Genomic DNA, 14903 nt, shown 5'->3' on the forward strand with positions numbered 1-14903 from the left:
CACTTTGAAAAGCGATGCAATTGTTGAATGTGAAGGATCTACTAACATTATATTTCCAACATATGATATAAACACTAAAATGATGAACTTCATGGCTATCATGCCCTTGTCTAGAGATAATTATCCACCAGAAAATGCAATAAATCGTAACGATGTATAAGATACTAGTCTTCAAATGATTTTTCAAAAGTGAAAAAATATTGACAAAATCATTATATCAAAAGAAAGTAACAAAATGATCTACTCTACACTTCTCAAATTAGAGATGGAAATCAAAAGGCTTATAAAGTAAATAGAAAAGTTACAGGCAGACATTGATAATGTGAAGGCCAAGGTGAAAGTAGTAGACAATAAATTCAAACAATTACAAAACATGACAAAAAATTCTTCTCCTATAGAGGCAATTGTCCAGCAAGAAAAGATGAATGAAAAACTGTAAAATTTGACTAAAGAATTGATGAGTGCAAAAAAAAAATTCAGCATGAAAAAACCTCTACTACATAGTTGTTCAAGTCTATAGAGAGTAGTGCATAGGTCAAAAATAAATTGAGAACTAACCTAGATTCCACTGTGAATGAAAATAATAATTTGAAGACTGAATTGGAGAATGAAAACAAAAAAGAGGAGTCTAAGGCAAGGATAATTGATAATTTGTAGAAGGGATTTGGGAATAAGTAGAAAAAAGAGGAGTCTCGTGCAAACACAATGAAAAATTTTAAGAAGCAATTCGAGAATATGAAGAAAAAAGAGGAGTCAACTGGAAAAAAATCCTTGATTTGAAGAAGAAATTGGAGAATATGAAGTAAATGGAGTCTAGTGCCACTACAAATAGTAACACAATCCACCATATGAAGAAGGAATTGGAGAATGCAAAGAAAAAAGAGGAGTCAACTAAAAAGAAATTGGAGAATGTGAATAAAGAGGATTCTACTCAAACACTACATGATTTGAAGAAGGAATTGGACAATGCGAAGAAAAAGGAGTCCACTACGAAGAAAATATATTATTTGAAAAGGGAACTCATGGATAAGAATAAAAAAAGTTAACTACTACAAAGACAATCCAAGATTTGAAGAATAAATTGGAGGATGAGAAAAAGAGAGTAACTAATTGGCAAGAGCAACTAGAGGAAATACAGAAAAAGAGTGAAATAGAGATGTCTAAAATGAAAAAAAAGATGGAGAATGTAATTGCACAAATATAACCACATCTTCCAAAGACCATCATGTCAAGGATACTATAATGAACACAGTTAATCTTATCAAACAAGAAAGTTGGGATGAAATAATGAAGAACAATGATAGTTTGTTTGAATGGCTTGATTTAAATAGCAATTTCAGACTTGTCTTTGAAAATGTAAAAAAAAGCTATTGAGGGTAAAAGAAGTATCTTCACCAATTCCTTAAAAAATATTGCTAAATTTTTTTGAATAAAGTACAAAGATGCAGTGATAGGGATTTGGTGAACCAAGGAATAAAGAACTCTTGGATGCCTCTGTAATGACCTCTACTATCTACACAATTGTGAACAAGTAATGGAAATAGATGAAGCTCTCAAATCTACTTCTAGAGACTTGATGAAGATGAAACACAGCATATTAAACTTGCTAAATGTTGGATTACCAAATCTAACTTACTCAGACAGAAAATTTATTCGAAAATAAGATTGCATGAAAAAGTTGCAGAACACCATGAATTCTGATTAGGCAACTTGCTCGAGGAAACCATTCCAGAAAGAATTGCAAGTTGCATGAAACAAAAATCAACAATGAATGCAGTTATAGATAAATTCCTCGATTCATGTAAAACTATCTCTTTGAAGTATTCATTGTTGATGAGGTTGCAACTATTTAGCTACAACCTCAAACAAATAGAGCTTCCAGATGATGTAAAATGGAGCACCCTAAAGAACATCATTGGAGCTGGGTCATCTTCTCAAACTATTATTGTTGTTGTCAGTATTAGTCATAGTTGATAGCACTAAGAAGTAACAACTTAGTAAGTGATAGTACTATAATCATTTTGTTACTTGTTTCTCTTTAATTTCAAATTTTGGATTTAATTTCTACTTTGTTTAATGTTAATTTTTATAGGAATCAAGAGCCTAGATATCAGGATAGTTGGATAGCTAGGCACTAGCATACTATTACTACATAGAGCAGATGGGAAACAAATTTCTACTCCTACTTGAAAAAATTGTACAGTTGGCAATGTGGCAAATTGGCAATGTGATTGTACAAACATAATGTATTATGTAGTAATAATCTAATTATATATATAATTACAAACTGACCTACAACTATTGTTGCTCCCTTGTATCTATAAAAGGGAGCTCAGGGTCATTTGACATTGAGTCATTTTGCAAAGGGCTGTGATTGTTTATAATTGTTAAATGTATTATGTTATATGCTTATTTAATATTATAAATTATAATACATTTTTTTAAAAATAAAACTTATTTTGTTAAATGTATTATGTTACAATTTTTTAAAGAAACTAGAATCAATGAAAATCTCAACATGTAAGTTTGTAACATCAACATGTTTAAAAAAAATTTAAGCATCTATAAAAGGAAAACTTGAATGAAGGCTATAAATTAACTTCTACAAACATAATTAATTAGTAGATAGAGTCTTAGATCAGAGCTACTACCCTACTACTTGACTCATGCAGAAGTTGCTATAGTTGCCACTTTGCCTAGACTGGCTCAACATCACTATCATCATAATCCTCCTCATTTATTGCATATAAAATTTCATTGTTCATTTTTTTTTCTTTAGATTCACTATCAGTGTTAGTATGCATGCCAAAGTCAATATTATCTTCATTGCTTTCAATATTAGGACATGAACCACTACCACCACCACTGCCACTGCCACTACCACTTGGGTTTGGAATGTTGGCCATCCCTCTTCTTTGACATTTGTTCCTCTAAATGTTAAGAGCCCTGTCATAAGGGAAACTATCTACCTCATACCTAGAATTATAGACCCTCGAAAAATCATCCAAATTTTTGACTTTTTCATTTCTAACCTTTGACTTCAGGAAGCCCAAAGTCTTTAAAACTCTCTCATCCTCCACTGAACTCAATATCATTGTCAAACATAAATCAACAGGCTTGAAATATTTTTGAATTGACTCTCTCAACTGATTACATTTTGATTCTCCATAAGATCATATTGTTCCCTCATTATGTTTACAAAAGAATATGATTGATCTCTTAGTTAAGATTCATCCAAAATTCTATTTATAGTTAATTCATTAAATACTTTAGGTTTGCAAAAATGCTAAATCAAAGTCATCATCCTTCTTCAAAAATTAGTTGGATGGTTTAGAGACCAATATTGAGGAAAAATAATTGACATTGCTTCAAGTAGTTCATCTAGAGGTAATCTGAATCTAATTTTTGATGAAAGATTGTAGCAAACTCTCTTGATAGAGCCAAGCACATAGTCTTTAATATTCTTGAAGTCTTCACTTGTAACACGTGAAAGTACATTCTCTAGTTCTGATTCTGCTTTGCTTCCTGCTTCATTGGGGTTGGAGTTGGGATTGGCGTGGGCATAGTACTACATTGGTATCTCAACTCCACGCACCCTAGCACATACCTCATTCTTTGCACCAATATGTAAAAATCCCCCAAGATTGCTCAAATTTATGATTTCTATCCATTTTGCAAACTTTGATTCATCTAATGGTAGTGATCGATACAGAGTATCTAGGCTGTTACATGTCATTTTACGTAGCTTATTATATTCTGCAATGTACATAGCTCGTTGTTGAACCTTTTTAATAATATTTCTCATGTCCTGTAGCATGGGGTTAATAGCTGCTAAAGTTAAGAGTATCTTAACATTAGTTAGACTTAAATATAGCTGAGGGAATCTATCTCACACAGAGTGGATTAGTCCAAGCAATAATGGATATTCAGAGAATACTTGATGCACTGGTCCATCCAAAGAGATCCATCTAGTATCATTTCCTTTAAGAAGCTTCCTTCCATTAGTAGGTCCTTGAGCAAAGTGTTGAAATTCTTCGACTCATTTTGGACTTCAATAAAAGCATTGGTAAATCTCTTTGATTAGAGATTCCACTTTACTTGCACAATCAAAATCACTGACAATTCCAAAAGCTAGATTCATTCGATGGGCCATGCAATGAATGGGAAGAGTGTAGGGTGCCAAATCATTCTTGATCTTTTTGCAAAGACTACTTTTATGATCTTGCATAACCAAAGCTCCATTTGCTCTAGCACACACCAACTTTTTGGCAATTTCCATGTTATCCAAATCTCCACATTCAATTAGAGCACTATTTAATAAATCATATAAATTTTTAGCTATTGCACTACAAGTCAATTTAGCAATAGATAGTAGAAAGGGTTGACAACAAAGATCATTTATAGTATAAGCATGCATGCATACCAAGGAAGTATTATCAATTGTTGTAACTTCATCTAGAGATAATGCAATGAAATTTGGGTGTTTTTATTTTTTCCTTCATTTCTTCTTTTTCAACCTATGCAATTTTCACTCATTGTTTATTGACCAATGACTATTCTGATAGTTTCAAACTTTAAAAAAGTGCAATAAGGTAGTATATGAAGGGTAGTCCATCATAGGACATCCACTAATCAAAATATAAAAGACCACACTTAATTGAACTACTTCTCCCATAATTCTTGTGTAACTCACATATTTTGGCATTCTTGATATGTAGACAGTTGATCATTATTTTCCAAGTTAGCACAAATTTTTCAACTCCATCTATAGTTTCTTTTTTATAAACTTTATCAACATGCTTTTCTATAGTATCAATTTTAAGCTGCAACCTCTTCTCCTTCTTTATTATCTCTATGCAAATTTTACACCTACATTCTACAAGAGGGTCACCATGAATTGGATTGGCCATTGGTTCAATGAACCTATACTTTTCCATCCATTCTAATTTCAAATTCCTTTTGGACAGATCGCAACAAGATCGATCTTTTTTTTAATTCCAATTTTCTTTTCCCTTTTTGTGCATGAACATGATTTATGGAATTACTTTTGGTTTTCTCACCTGACAGGTCATTAACCAACTCCAAATCTATAATATTAGTTTGTGATTCCCTAATTAGGGGAAGTACCCCCAAATTGTGTTCAAGTTCATCCTTCGCTAAGATATTAGGTTCACCAACTTGAACTTCTTCAATATGGTCTCCAACTTGTGATGAATCTCCTTTTTGAATAAGTGATGGAGATCTAACTTGTGAATCTTCTAGGTTTCCAACATTTCCACCACCAAAATATGCCCATATGGCTCTACATTCTGGTAATGTTGGCCTCTCTTAGCTTTCAAGGATCCTACAAGAACCCTTGTTACCCTTGTTGCTTGACATTGCAAATTGATAAAGGCTACAAAAAATAAATCAACTTAATTGTTGAACAAAAGACTCAAATAGTGACAAGTCAAAGACTGTGAATAGTGATAGTAGGCTACTTAGACTACATATAATAAAAATAATATGATTCATTCTCATAGAAAAGATACTACTGCTATGGTACTAGACAATAAATTTTCAAACTTATAAGCTATCTTAGCATGTGAGATGTCCAATCACCAGTGGACATGAGATAGTAAAACTAAAAAAATAACTAGTACCAATACAACTGTTGACATAAAATATAAATTAAAAATCAATTGCCTTTTATGAAAACCATGGTCCACGAGTCAATAGGAAATGCACTCAGCACTCTGAAACTTCAGTAGCAATAAGAAATGCTAGTCTCTGGACTAGAAAAGAGAAAATTGTGTAGAATAATAATATCTTATAGTCTAGTTTACGTTGGTGAATTATGCAATATTAATAAGAAGGAATGTCAAATGTATGTGAAACACACATTCTTATGCAAGCCCAAAATAGGAAATAGTTGGATAAATAGGACTGGTGGTCGACACACATTAGGAAAATGGTAGGCGACACCCAACCCAAGGAAAAACCATTTGGTTGTAGTAATGGAAAAAGAATGTTGGCCAATAAGAAACAACATTAACAGGATGGTGAAATGCTTAAAATAAATGTATCCAAAATGTATATTACAATTGGCAATTGGATTGATATTTTTGATGAATCATGTGATAACTAATGGGTGACTACCATAGACATTGGACCCAAATTTGATAAATATTTGATGACGTGTTGACCTACATTACATGTGTTATTCACCAAATGATGATAAACCCATGAGATGGGATTGCAAAATGGTGAAGAGTCACTGATAGAGTTATCATTGTTCCTTTATGCAAATTTCTTGATCACTCATAACTATATAGTTATAAGAAATATAGTTAGAGGAAATCATTGTAATTTCTTCCTCCACAACTTCCAATTATTTTTTGAGTTGTTGTACCTTCCTCTTGAATGCCTCCAAATATTTCAACTTATGATATCTAACACAAAGGCTTCTCGACAACAAGGAATATGTGTGATCATTTTCCACTGTTGTATTATTCCTAATAGCTCGGGAAATTCTTTCTCTGAAGTTGTCTATAAATTTGTGCAACACTTTATCATCCATTTAATAGAGGTCTATGATAGAGGGATTAGACCTAGCCCTTCTCATGGATTTTATATTTGGTATGGTCTTTACATAGAGTCACTAATCGCCTACACATGGAGATAATCATAAAACAAAGGATATAATTGTTAGGCACTAAATCTTTGATTCAATTCCCCAACAGAGTTGCCAACAGTATTTTGGTAAACAAATTTGTCTTCACACAATAAACCCCTTGGTTTAACTCCTCAAACCCTAAACCAATCCAAACACAAAATAAAACCAACAATTGGGTTGCATTGAGATGAGGCTATGCAAGAAATCTTTGAATTTTATAGGGTACAACTCCCTAATTAGATATACAAAGGATGAGATTAACACATACTTTTAACTTGAAAGTGAAGGCTACCCTCACTATTCTTAGATAGGGGGAAAATAACTATTACCTACTTCAAATAAAAACTTCGTAGTCAAAGTAAAGACACCCAATCCATTAGTCTGTTATGGACTAGGAGCATAGAAGAAATCACAAATATAGATTAAAGATACACTTGCATATCCTAAACAAAATAAATTCACAAGGAAATAAAGATCTTAAAATACTCCATGATTCACACCATAACCATGAAATGAAACACACAATCTCAATACCCTTCAAGATGTCATTTCAATTCACAAATAGACACATCTTAGAATATCATGTATAATTTCATCATTCAAAGAAACCACAAGCAACAAAAACTATTGTTTTATCTTTCTATTTCTTTCCCTTCCTAACATACAATCTAGTAAAGTAAGAAAATGGAAAATCACTCCTCTTTTCATGTAGCACCCCTATCTACAAAAACGTGGAACCCACATCTTGACTTCATATGGAATATTCATATTTTCCCCTAGATTGGTTCTGTTTGGTTTCATAACTTATTCTTGTAATTATCTTTGTGCCCATCTTTTTCTTTTCATGTCATTCTAGAACAACTCGATGATTTTATGACTTGACCTCCCCTTTATTATATGGGCTCTTAATATATAAATTAAAATTGATTCACAAATATCAACTACTGAGAAACCTATAATATTTCTTTATTGGGTATGAAATTGCATGATGTCTTCTCAAGGCTCAACTACTCTATTTAGGATGCCTCTGTGTCCTTTGATTACCACGTGTCATGATGATGGTATTGGTTTTCAAATTGTGAGGAAGGTTCCACAATAGATTAGTCATGGATTATCTATGCCACCATTATAGAGTTGACTAAGATAGTTGGATTAGTGTCAACATTGTGTCAAACATCTGGTGTGCATTCTCTTCATTTCATATCATTCAAATCATTGCTAGTTATCAACACTTTGAAACCTCAAAACATGGATCTACATATATTGATTCTATGATCAGCATTGAATCCAATCAGGCCTATGTGCGGGGATTTTGAATTTCATATTTGATTTCAAAATGGGGAAGCCTCGACCCTCTATGCTTTTCCCATTTCTTCTAATACTGTTGACAATACATCAAACACTTCATGTAGTTTTCCTCCATATATTGGCTTCATGTGCATGACTTAGTTGTTGCCATGTGGTTAGGAGGAATTTTCTTCTCTTTGCCATCTCGATCCAAAATTCAAGCCATACAGATCCATGCTTTAGGTGTGAACCACCATGTAAACTAAGCCTAACACTTAGAAATGGACTATCATAGTCTTTTCTTGAGTTATCTTCAAACAAATGAGTGTTCCAGATTTGTTCAATTTTCATCCTTACGAACATGAGAAGTAGAGGAATAGTAGGCATTCTATCAAATAGTTTCCACACTTTTCCAACTAACACCTAGTAGCAAGGAACATTTGGATCTTCCCAATTTCAATCATTACTTTAGAAACATCAATTTAATACGAGCTTTTGTGGCTTCCATCAGACCTTCATTATACCTAGGATAAATTCATGTTCAAACCTAAGCTTGACACATACATTATCCATATCGATGGTCCTTCAACTTGCATGGCTATCTTACTTAGATTTTCTATTTCCAAAAACATAAATAATTGACCATGAGTTTACACTTGGGTTCTTGACCTTTGGTATTGTCATTGTGACTTTATTTACTATAGTTTGAATATTGAGACTGGTCATAATTTCTCCTCACCTCATGATATCATTGAGGTTTCATCAAGATTATTTTAGAGACTAATTTGCATGGATGTTTGCAAAATCTAGTAGAGACACATGAATTAATGTTGGCCCTTCCTCAAAATACCTCTCTTTTGAGTTGAATGATGTCCGCAAGCTTTCATTACATCATATTGGTTGCATATATCGGGTGAATCACAACAATTGCAATAGATCAAAAACTGAATCTATAAAGTGGATCAATGACATTTCACTTATGAAGCAATTAAATTGAACTCCTCAAATTATATCTTTAGTTATGAACATTTTTACTTTGATTAAAAAAAATACAGACCTCAGGGTATCCAAGGAGACTAATATCATGTGATTGGGTTCATAGGATGCAGTTTGTTTCTTCACACCTTTATATTTCACATACTAGAGTATTGATTTGCTCTTCACGACTTCAATAGGAATGTCTCTAGCATCTATATATATATTTTTATGAATCCACCTATGTAGGACTAATGCACCTGCAGGAAACATAGTGTTTGGCACCTTTCCATCAACCTTGGATGATGGTTGTGGACCTAGTAACCTAGTCTAGATGTGCTTAGGTTCTATACAATCTTTGAATTAAACCTTGAATAATTATCTCTACAATGATCTTTCTTTTTTAACCAACTTTTGAACTTCACACCTTCAAATTTGACTCCGATCTTTGCCTTTAACTTGTGGTTTTTTGCTTCTACACATACATCTTGAACTAAAGCATCTAAAATTTAACCATGTGAACCTTAGATTTGGAATCTAACTAGTGAATTTACATTTGAATTCACATTCAAAGTCTAACAATGGTGTACCTCTAAAATTGAAGCTTGAACTTGAGCTCTGCTAATTGAAACTCTGAACCATGTGAAACTAGGATCAGGGAAATTTAACCCTTAGATAGACAATCACTTATCAAATTAACAAATTTTTGACTTGATTATGGAATGGAACATACAATTTGAAACTACATCATGGAACCAATGAATTTGTTGAGCCTCTGAACTAGTAGAAAGTGGTTTAGAACCACTTTGAACCTAGCTTAATATGGTTCCAAAATTACAAAGGAAAGTCTTGAACCTTAGACTTGAATATTTTGGTTTACTATCATGAGGTCTCATTCAAACCCTACTTTTCACAATGTTACTTTACCCAATATTTTCAATATAAATCAAAAGAGAATCATTAGGAAGATTGAAATTCCAATTTCAAAATTAGGGTTCAAAGCACCAACTAATAGTTAGTAAGGGAAATAAGGAAAATGGAAAAGTGCTAAAAATTGATGTAGTGAAATAATAAGTACTAGAAGGACTAGGCCCACATTCACCTAAGTAATCAAAGAATATTGTGTGATGTATAAGGCTATTCATTTAGCGCTGCATGGATTATAAGGGAGAAAGTTGCCATCTTCAGTGAAACTCCTCTCCTTTGTGGCTAGTGTGGCTTAGGAATTATTTAGATATACCCTTGTAGTTTAGGAACTTTTATCTTAGATCTTTGGATTGTGGCTTGTAAGGAGGGGAACCCTTCTATAGCTTCGTATGGTTTTTCTTCGATATACTTCTTTTATGGCCTTGGCTCTTTTTGAGCAACATGACTTGTTTCCTATGAACTCATGCCCTTTTTTCATGGATAGTTGTTGTAGTGATAGTTGGGAGTCTTTGATTCCAACCCTTATAGCGCCTTTGGGTTTTGTGATGCACCTTTAGAATGGCACAGGAGGTAAGGGGATTGCTTCTCTTTTTACTTGTGGTACTATAAATGATACATTTATTGTTATCTTAGCTTCTTCTTGTGCCCACTTCAATTTTAATGTTGTTGATACTTTGTGGCAAGTGTTCTTCGGTTTGGATTATGGGGAAGAGTTTGTGAGTTCCTCTACCTTGGAGGTAGTTATCGCCCTATATTTTTCAAGTGAAAGGGATACTAGAACACAACCTCTAGTCCGCTCTATAGGGGCTTTTGGTTCGTATGATGCTTTCTTGCATTCTTTCTTGAGAATCCTATGGATTATCGTTGATGATATTACAAATGGTTTTTGTCCCAAGATTCCACTTCTAATATTTGAGCTTCTCTTTGTGCCCATTTCAGATTTATATATGATGAAACTCTGTGGAAAGTGTTTTTTAGTTTATGGTTGGACTTGGTTGTTTCTTGGGGATCATTCCCCTTTGCAACATAGACCTTTGAAAATTAATCTAGCTTTGTTTATAGTTGATGAAGTTGGGTTTGTAAGAGGGGATGTTCTCTTTGGGATATATGATGGGCTAAAGATGTTGAAACAAATAGCTAATGAATTTTTTGTCTTTCTTTTGAATGGTGGTATTTACATTGTTATGGTCTTTTATAAGATGAAGTTTCTTATTATCTATCAAGATTTAGGGTGGAAATCTATTGTGGTCTTTGTATTTCTCAATGACTATGCTCATATTTCTTCACATCTAGGTTTGGGCAATGGTGGTGCCTCTAGGTTGGGGTTGTGTATAGAGGGATTACAAATTTGTTTTATTCTTGAAAGCCTTGTGGTGGTGGAGTTGTTCTCTCTTAGCTTGAAGCTTTAGAGTTTTTAATAGTTTTTTTGGCTCTCCTTGGGAATTTTTTTTAGGGGCTTGTATCCTTCCTTTGATCTTGGTTTCTTTTTGGTTGCTAATGTAGGGAATTATGTTCTTACTTTTTGGGTAGATATTGTTATTTCTCAAGTTATTCTACTAGTGTTAGTGACATATTTTCTATCAATTTAAAGGCCAACTACTAGATCATAGCTATTTTTGGTTGGGAAGACAAGGTGGTTCTAGAAAACTTGGAAGGTTCAGGATCCTTAGGAAAATTCTTGAAGGTTTGGGGTCCTTCTTAAAACAATCCTCTGGATGTCACTTTGGAGGCTTGTCTCCTTAGCTAAGTTTGATATTAGCTCTATTGTTGTACTATCGATCTTCTCACTGAAACAAATTTCAGGGGTTGCCAATTCGTACCTTCTTAATAAAAAGTTAAATAAATAAAGCATGTTTTAATAACATCAACCAATGTATAACTTATAGGTACCGTTAATTCTATATATTCTATAGAATTGACATCTACCCTTTTTTCAGTCCTACAAATAATTTTGCAAAATCGAAACATAGTTAATTTTTCAAGGTAGCTTACCAAATAACATTCGCAATAGAAAAAGTACTATTTTTAGAATGATATACAAACGGAAGTCAATGAGAAAATAAAAAGCCACAATTCTTTTTATTAAATCTCATCAAAAAATTGTCAAACTTGAATCAACCGTCGTAGTTATGGTTTGACCTATTGATTCATCTTTTCAATGCAAAAGAAACCTTTTCAACACGTATACAATGTGAAAAATCAACTATTGCAGTCACTGATTATTAATCTCCTATCGTAAATGATTATTAAACTATTGAAAAAAAATTTCCAGCTAATATTGAAAAATAACACAACTGCAACTTCACTTATATAATATGGAAAGAAATGAACAACACAGTAAACACAATATTTTCAGAAAATATGTCCATGGAAAAAACTCCTAAGGGAAAACTAGTTCTATAGATGAAGAATTATATTAAACTTTAGCAAATCAAGAGATACAAAATTCCTTGCCTCTCACTAGCAGAACTCTGACAACCTCCTAATTTCTCTCACTGATATTCCCCACTGTTATCCCCATGCTAACACTATGCCCTTGGTAACACTACAAGACAATTTACTATTACTGCAAAATGCTTCTCCAAAATTTTTTTTTCCAAATGACCCAATGACCCTTTTTTATACTACTCTATTAGAAAAACCAACGACCAAGATTAAATCAAACCAATGGCTGAGATTAAGACAACTCGACAGCCAATAATAGAATTGGTTGCAAGGTGTCCAAAAGGGAATCACTAGAATTAGTAAATAATTATCCTTGCAATACCATTTACTAATTCTTGGCAAGTGGACAAACAGCTGTCCAAACTACCCATAACTAATGTTGCTATACATAGATAAGGACGAAGAGCTATCCAAGCTACCCATAAATACTACTGCTATTTTTGGGTCAAAAATAACAGTTGTCCAACTAACAATAATTAACACTCCCTCTTAGCGAGGAAGCTGTTCTGCAAGACACCTAACTTATCTCTGAAGAAGATAATTTTTGCCTTCCCTAATGCCTTAGTCAAAATGTCTGCTACCTACTCCTCTATAGGTATGTATTGTAGCTAAACAACTCCCCTTTGTACACAATCTCTGATGAAGAGATATCTGATATCTATATGTTTAGACCTATCATGAAACACTAGATTCTTAGACAACTTGATGCAACTCTAATTGTCACAATGTATCACAGTAGTCTCAACCTTTTGACCAAACAAGGCTACTAACAACTTTCGAACCCATATAGCTTCACATGTCACCATGCTAGCTGCTATGTATTCTGCTTTTGCTAAACTTAGAGCCACAAACTTCTGCTTCCTACTGAACCAAGATACAACTCCTGATCCCAAGCTGAAACAACACCTTGAAGTGCTCCTTTTCTCTGTTGTACTTCCTGTACAATCTGCATCAGTATAGCCTATCAACCTAATACCTTCACCTTGAACATATCTGATCCCATACTCGACTATACCATGCAAGTAATGTAGCACATGCTTAGCCACTATCCAATGCATTCTCTTTGGTTCAACCATGAACTGACTAAGAGAGTTTACTGCAAATGCTATATTTGGTCTAGTGTTGACCAAATACATAAGTGAACCAATCAACTATCTATATAAAGTGGGATCTACATCCTTCTCCTTAGTTGTATCTACCTTCCTCCAATTCGTGATCATGGGTGTAGACATGGCTTTGCAATCCTCCATCCCAAATTTCTTCAAGATTTTAATGCAATATTTCCCTTGACCAAGGAAAATCTCCCCATCTATCTGCCACACTTCCATGCCTAGAAAGTAGTGCATAAGTCCTAAATCCTTCATCTCAAACTCTTTTGAAAGGTTCCTCTTGCAATCCACTATGAGCCCTAGTGAACTTGTAAGAAATAGGTCATCCACATAAAGAACAAGAATGAGAATCTCACCCCCAACCATCAAGTAGTAGAGGTTAGCATCTGCTTCACTCTTCACAAAGCCCATTTTCTGCAAGTATGTATCAATGCGCTCATACCACACCCTAGGAGCCTGCTTGAGTCCATACAATGCTTTCTTCAATCTACACACGTGGGTCTCTTTGTTGTGTGCTACAAAGCCTTTTGGTTGTTCTATGTATACCTCATCCTTCAACTTGCCATTGAGGAATGCTATCTTAACATCCATTTGATGGATTTGCCATCTCATCTGTGCTGCAAGTGAGATTACAGCTCATATAGAGGTATACCTGGCAACTGGAGCAAATATCTCCTCATAGTCTATTCCCTCCTTCTGAGAGAACCCCTTTGCCATGAACCTCGCCTTGTATTTCTCGATGCTACCATCTGCACCGTGCTTTATCTTATAGATCCAGCGTGATCCAACTACAGCCCTATTTGTTGGTCTATGTACTACCTCCCACACATCATTCTGCATTATTGAAGAATATTCCTCAACCATAGCATCTCACCATACCTGATGTTTTGCAGCTTCCTGATAGCTAGAAGGCTCACTATCTACCAATTGACTAACTAATGCCACATAGTCATTGAACTTGGCTGGTTTTCTTCGCCATCTAGTACTCTTCCTAGGAGCTCCCACAAACTCCTAAGTATCCTTTTGTGAATCTGGAACCACATGGTTCCCGCTGCCAACTATAGAGGATGAAATGTCAACCTCTAAGTCTTGTAGATGCATTTCCTATTACACTCATTGCTCCATACTCTGTGAATCTTCACTAACTGAGTCTACACTCGTACTGGTAACTGTAATTGAGCTTTGTTGCTCTTGACTTGGTCTTGGAGCTTCTGTTGGCTGCTCACTCTGATCATCTGCTGGCAAATCTCTTGATCTCCTGAATGCCTTGTCCTCCATGAACTTGACATCTAGCCTGACAATAATTCTTTTAGTCCTCAGAATGAAAATCCTATATGCCTTTGAGGTCTCATTATACCCAAAAAAGTACCCCCTCTCTGTAGTCTGATCTAACTTTGTACGTGTATCTCCAAGAATATGGCAATATGCCAAACTCCCAAATATCCTGAAGTGACTAACATCTGGCTTCTTCCTTGTGAAAGCCTCCTCTGGTGTCATCTTCCCTA

Source organism: Cupressus sempervirens, chromosome 3 (assembly GCF_028749045.1).
Source record: "Cupressus sempervirens isolate cs-2001-9-10 chromosome 3, ASM2874904v1, whole genome shotgun sequence".
NCBI lineage: Eukaryota > Viridiplantae > Streptophyta > Pinopsida > Cupressales > Cupressaceae > Cupressus > Cupressus sempervirens.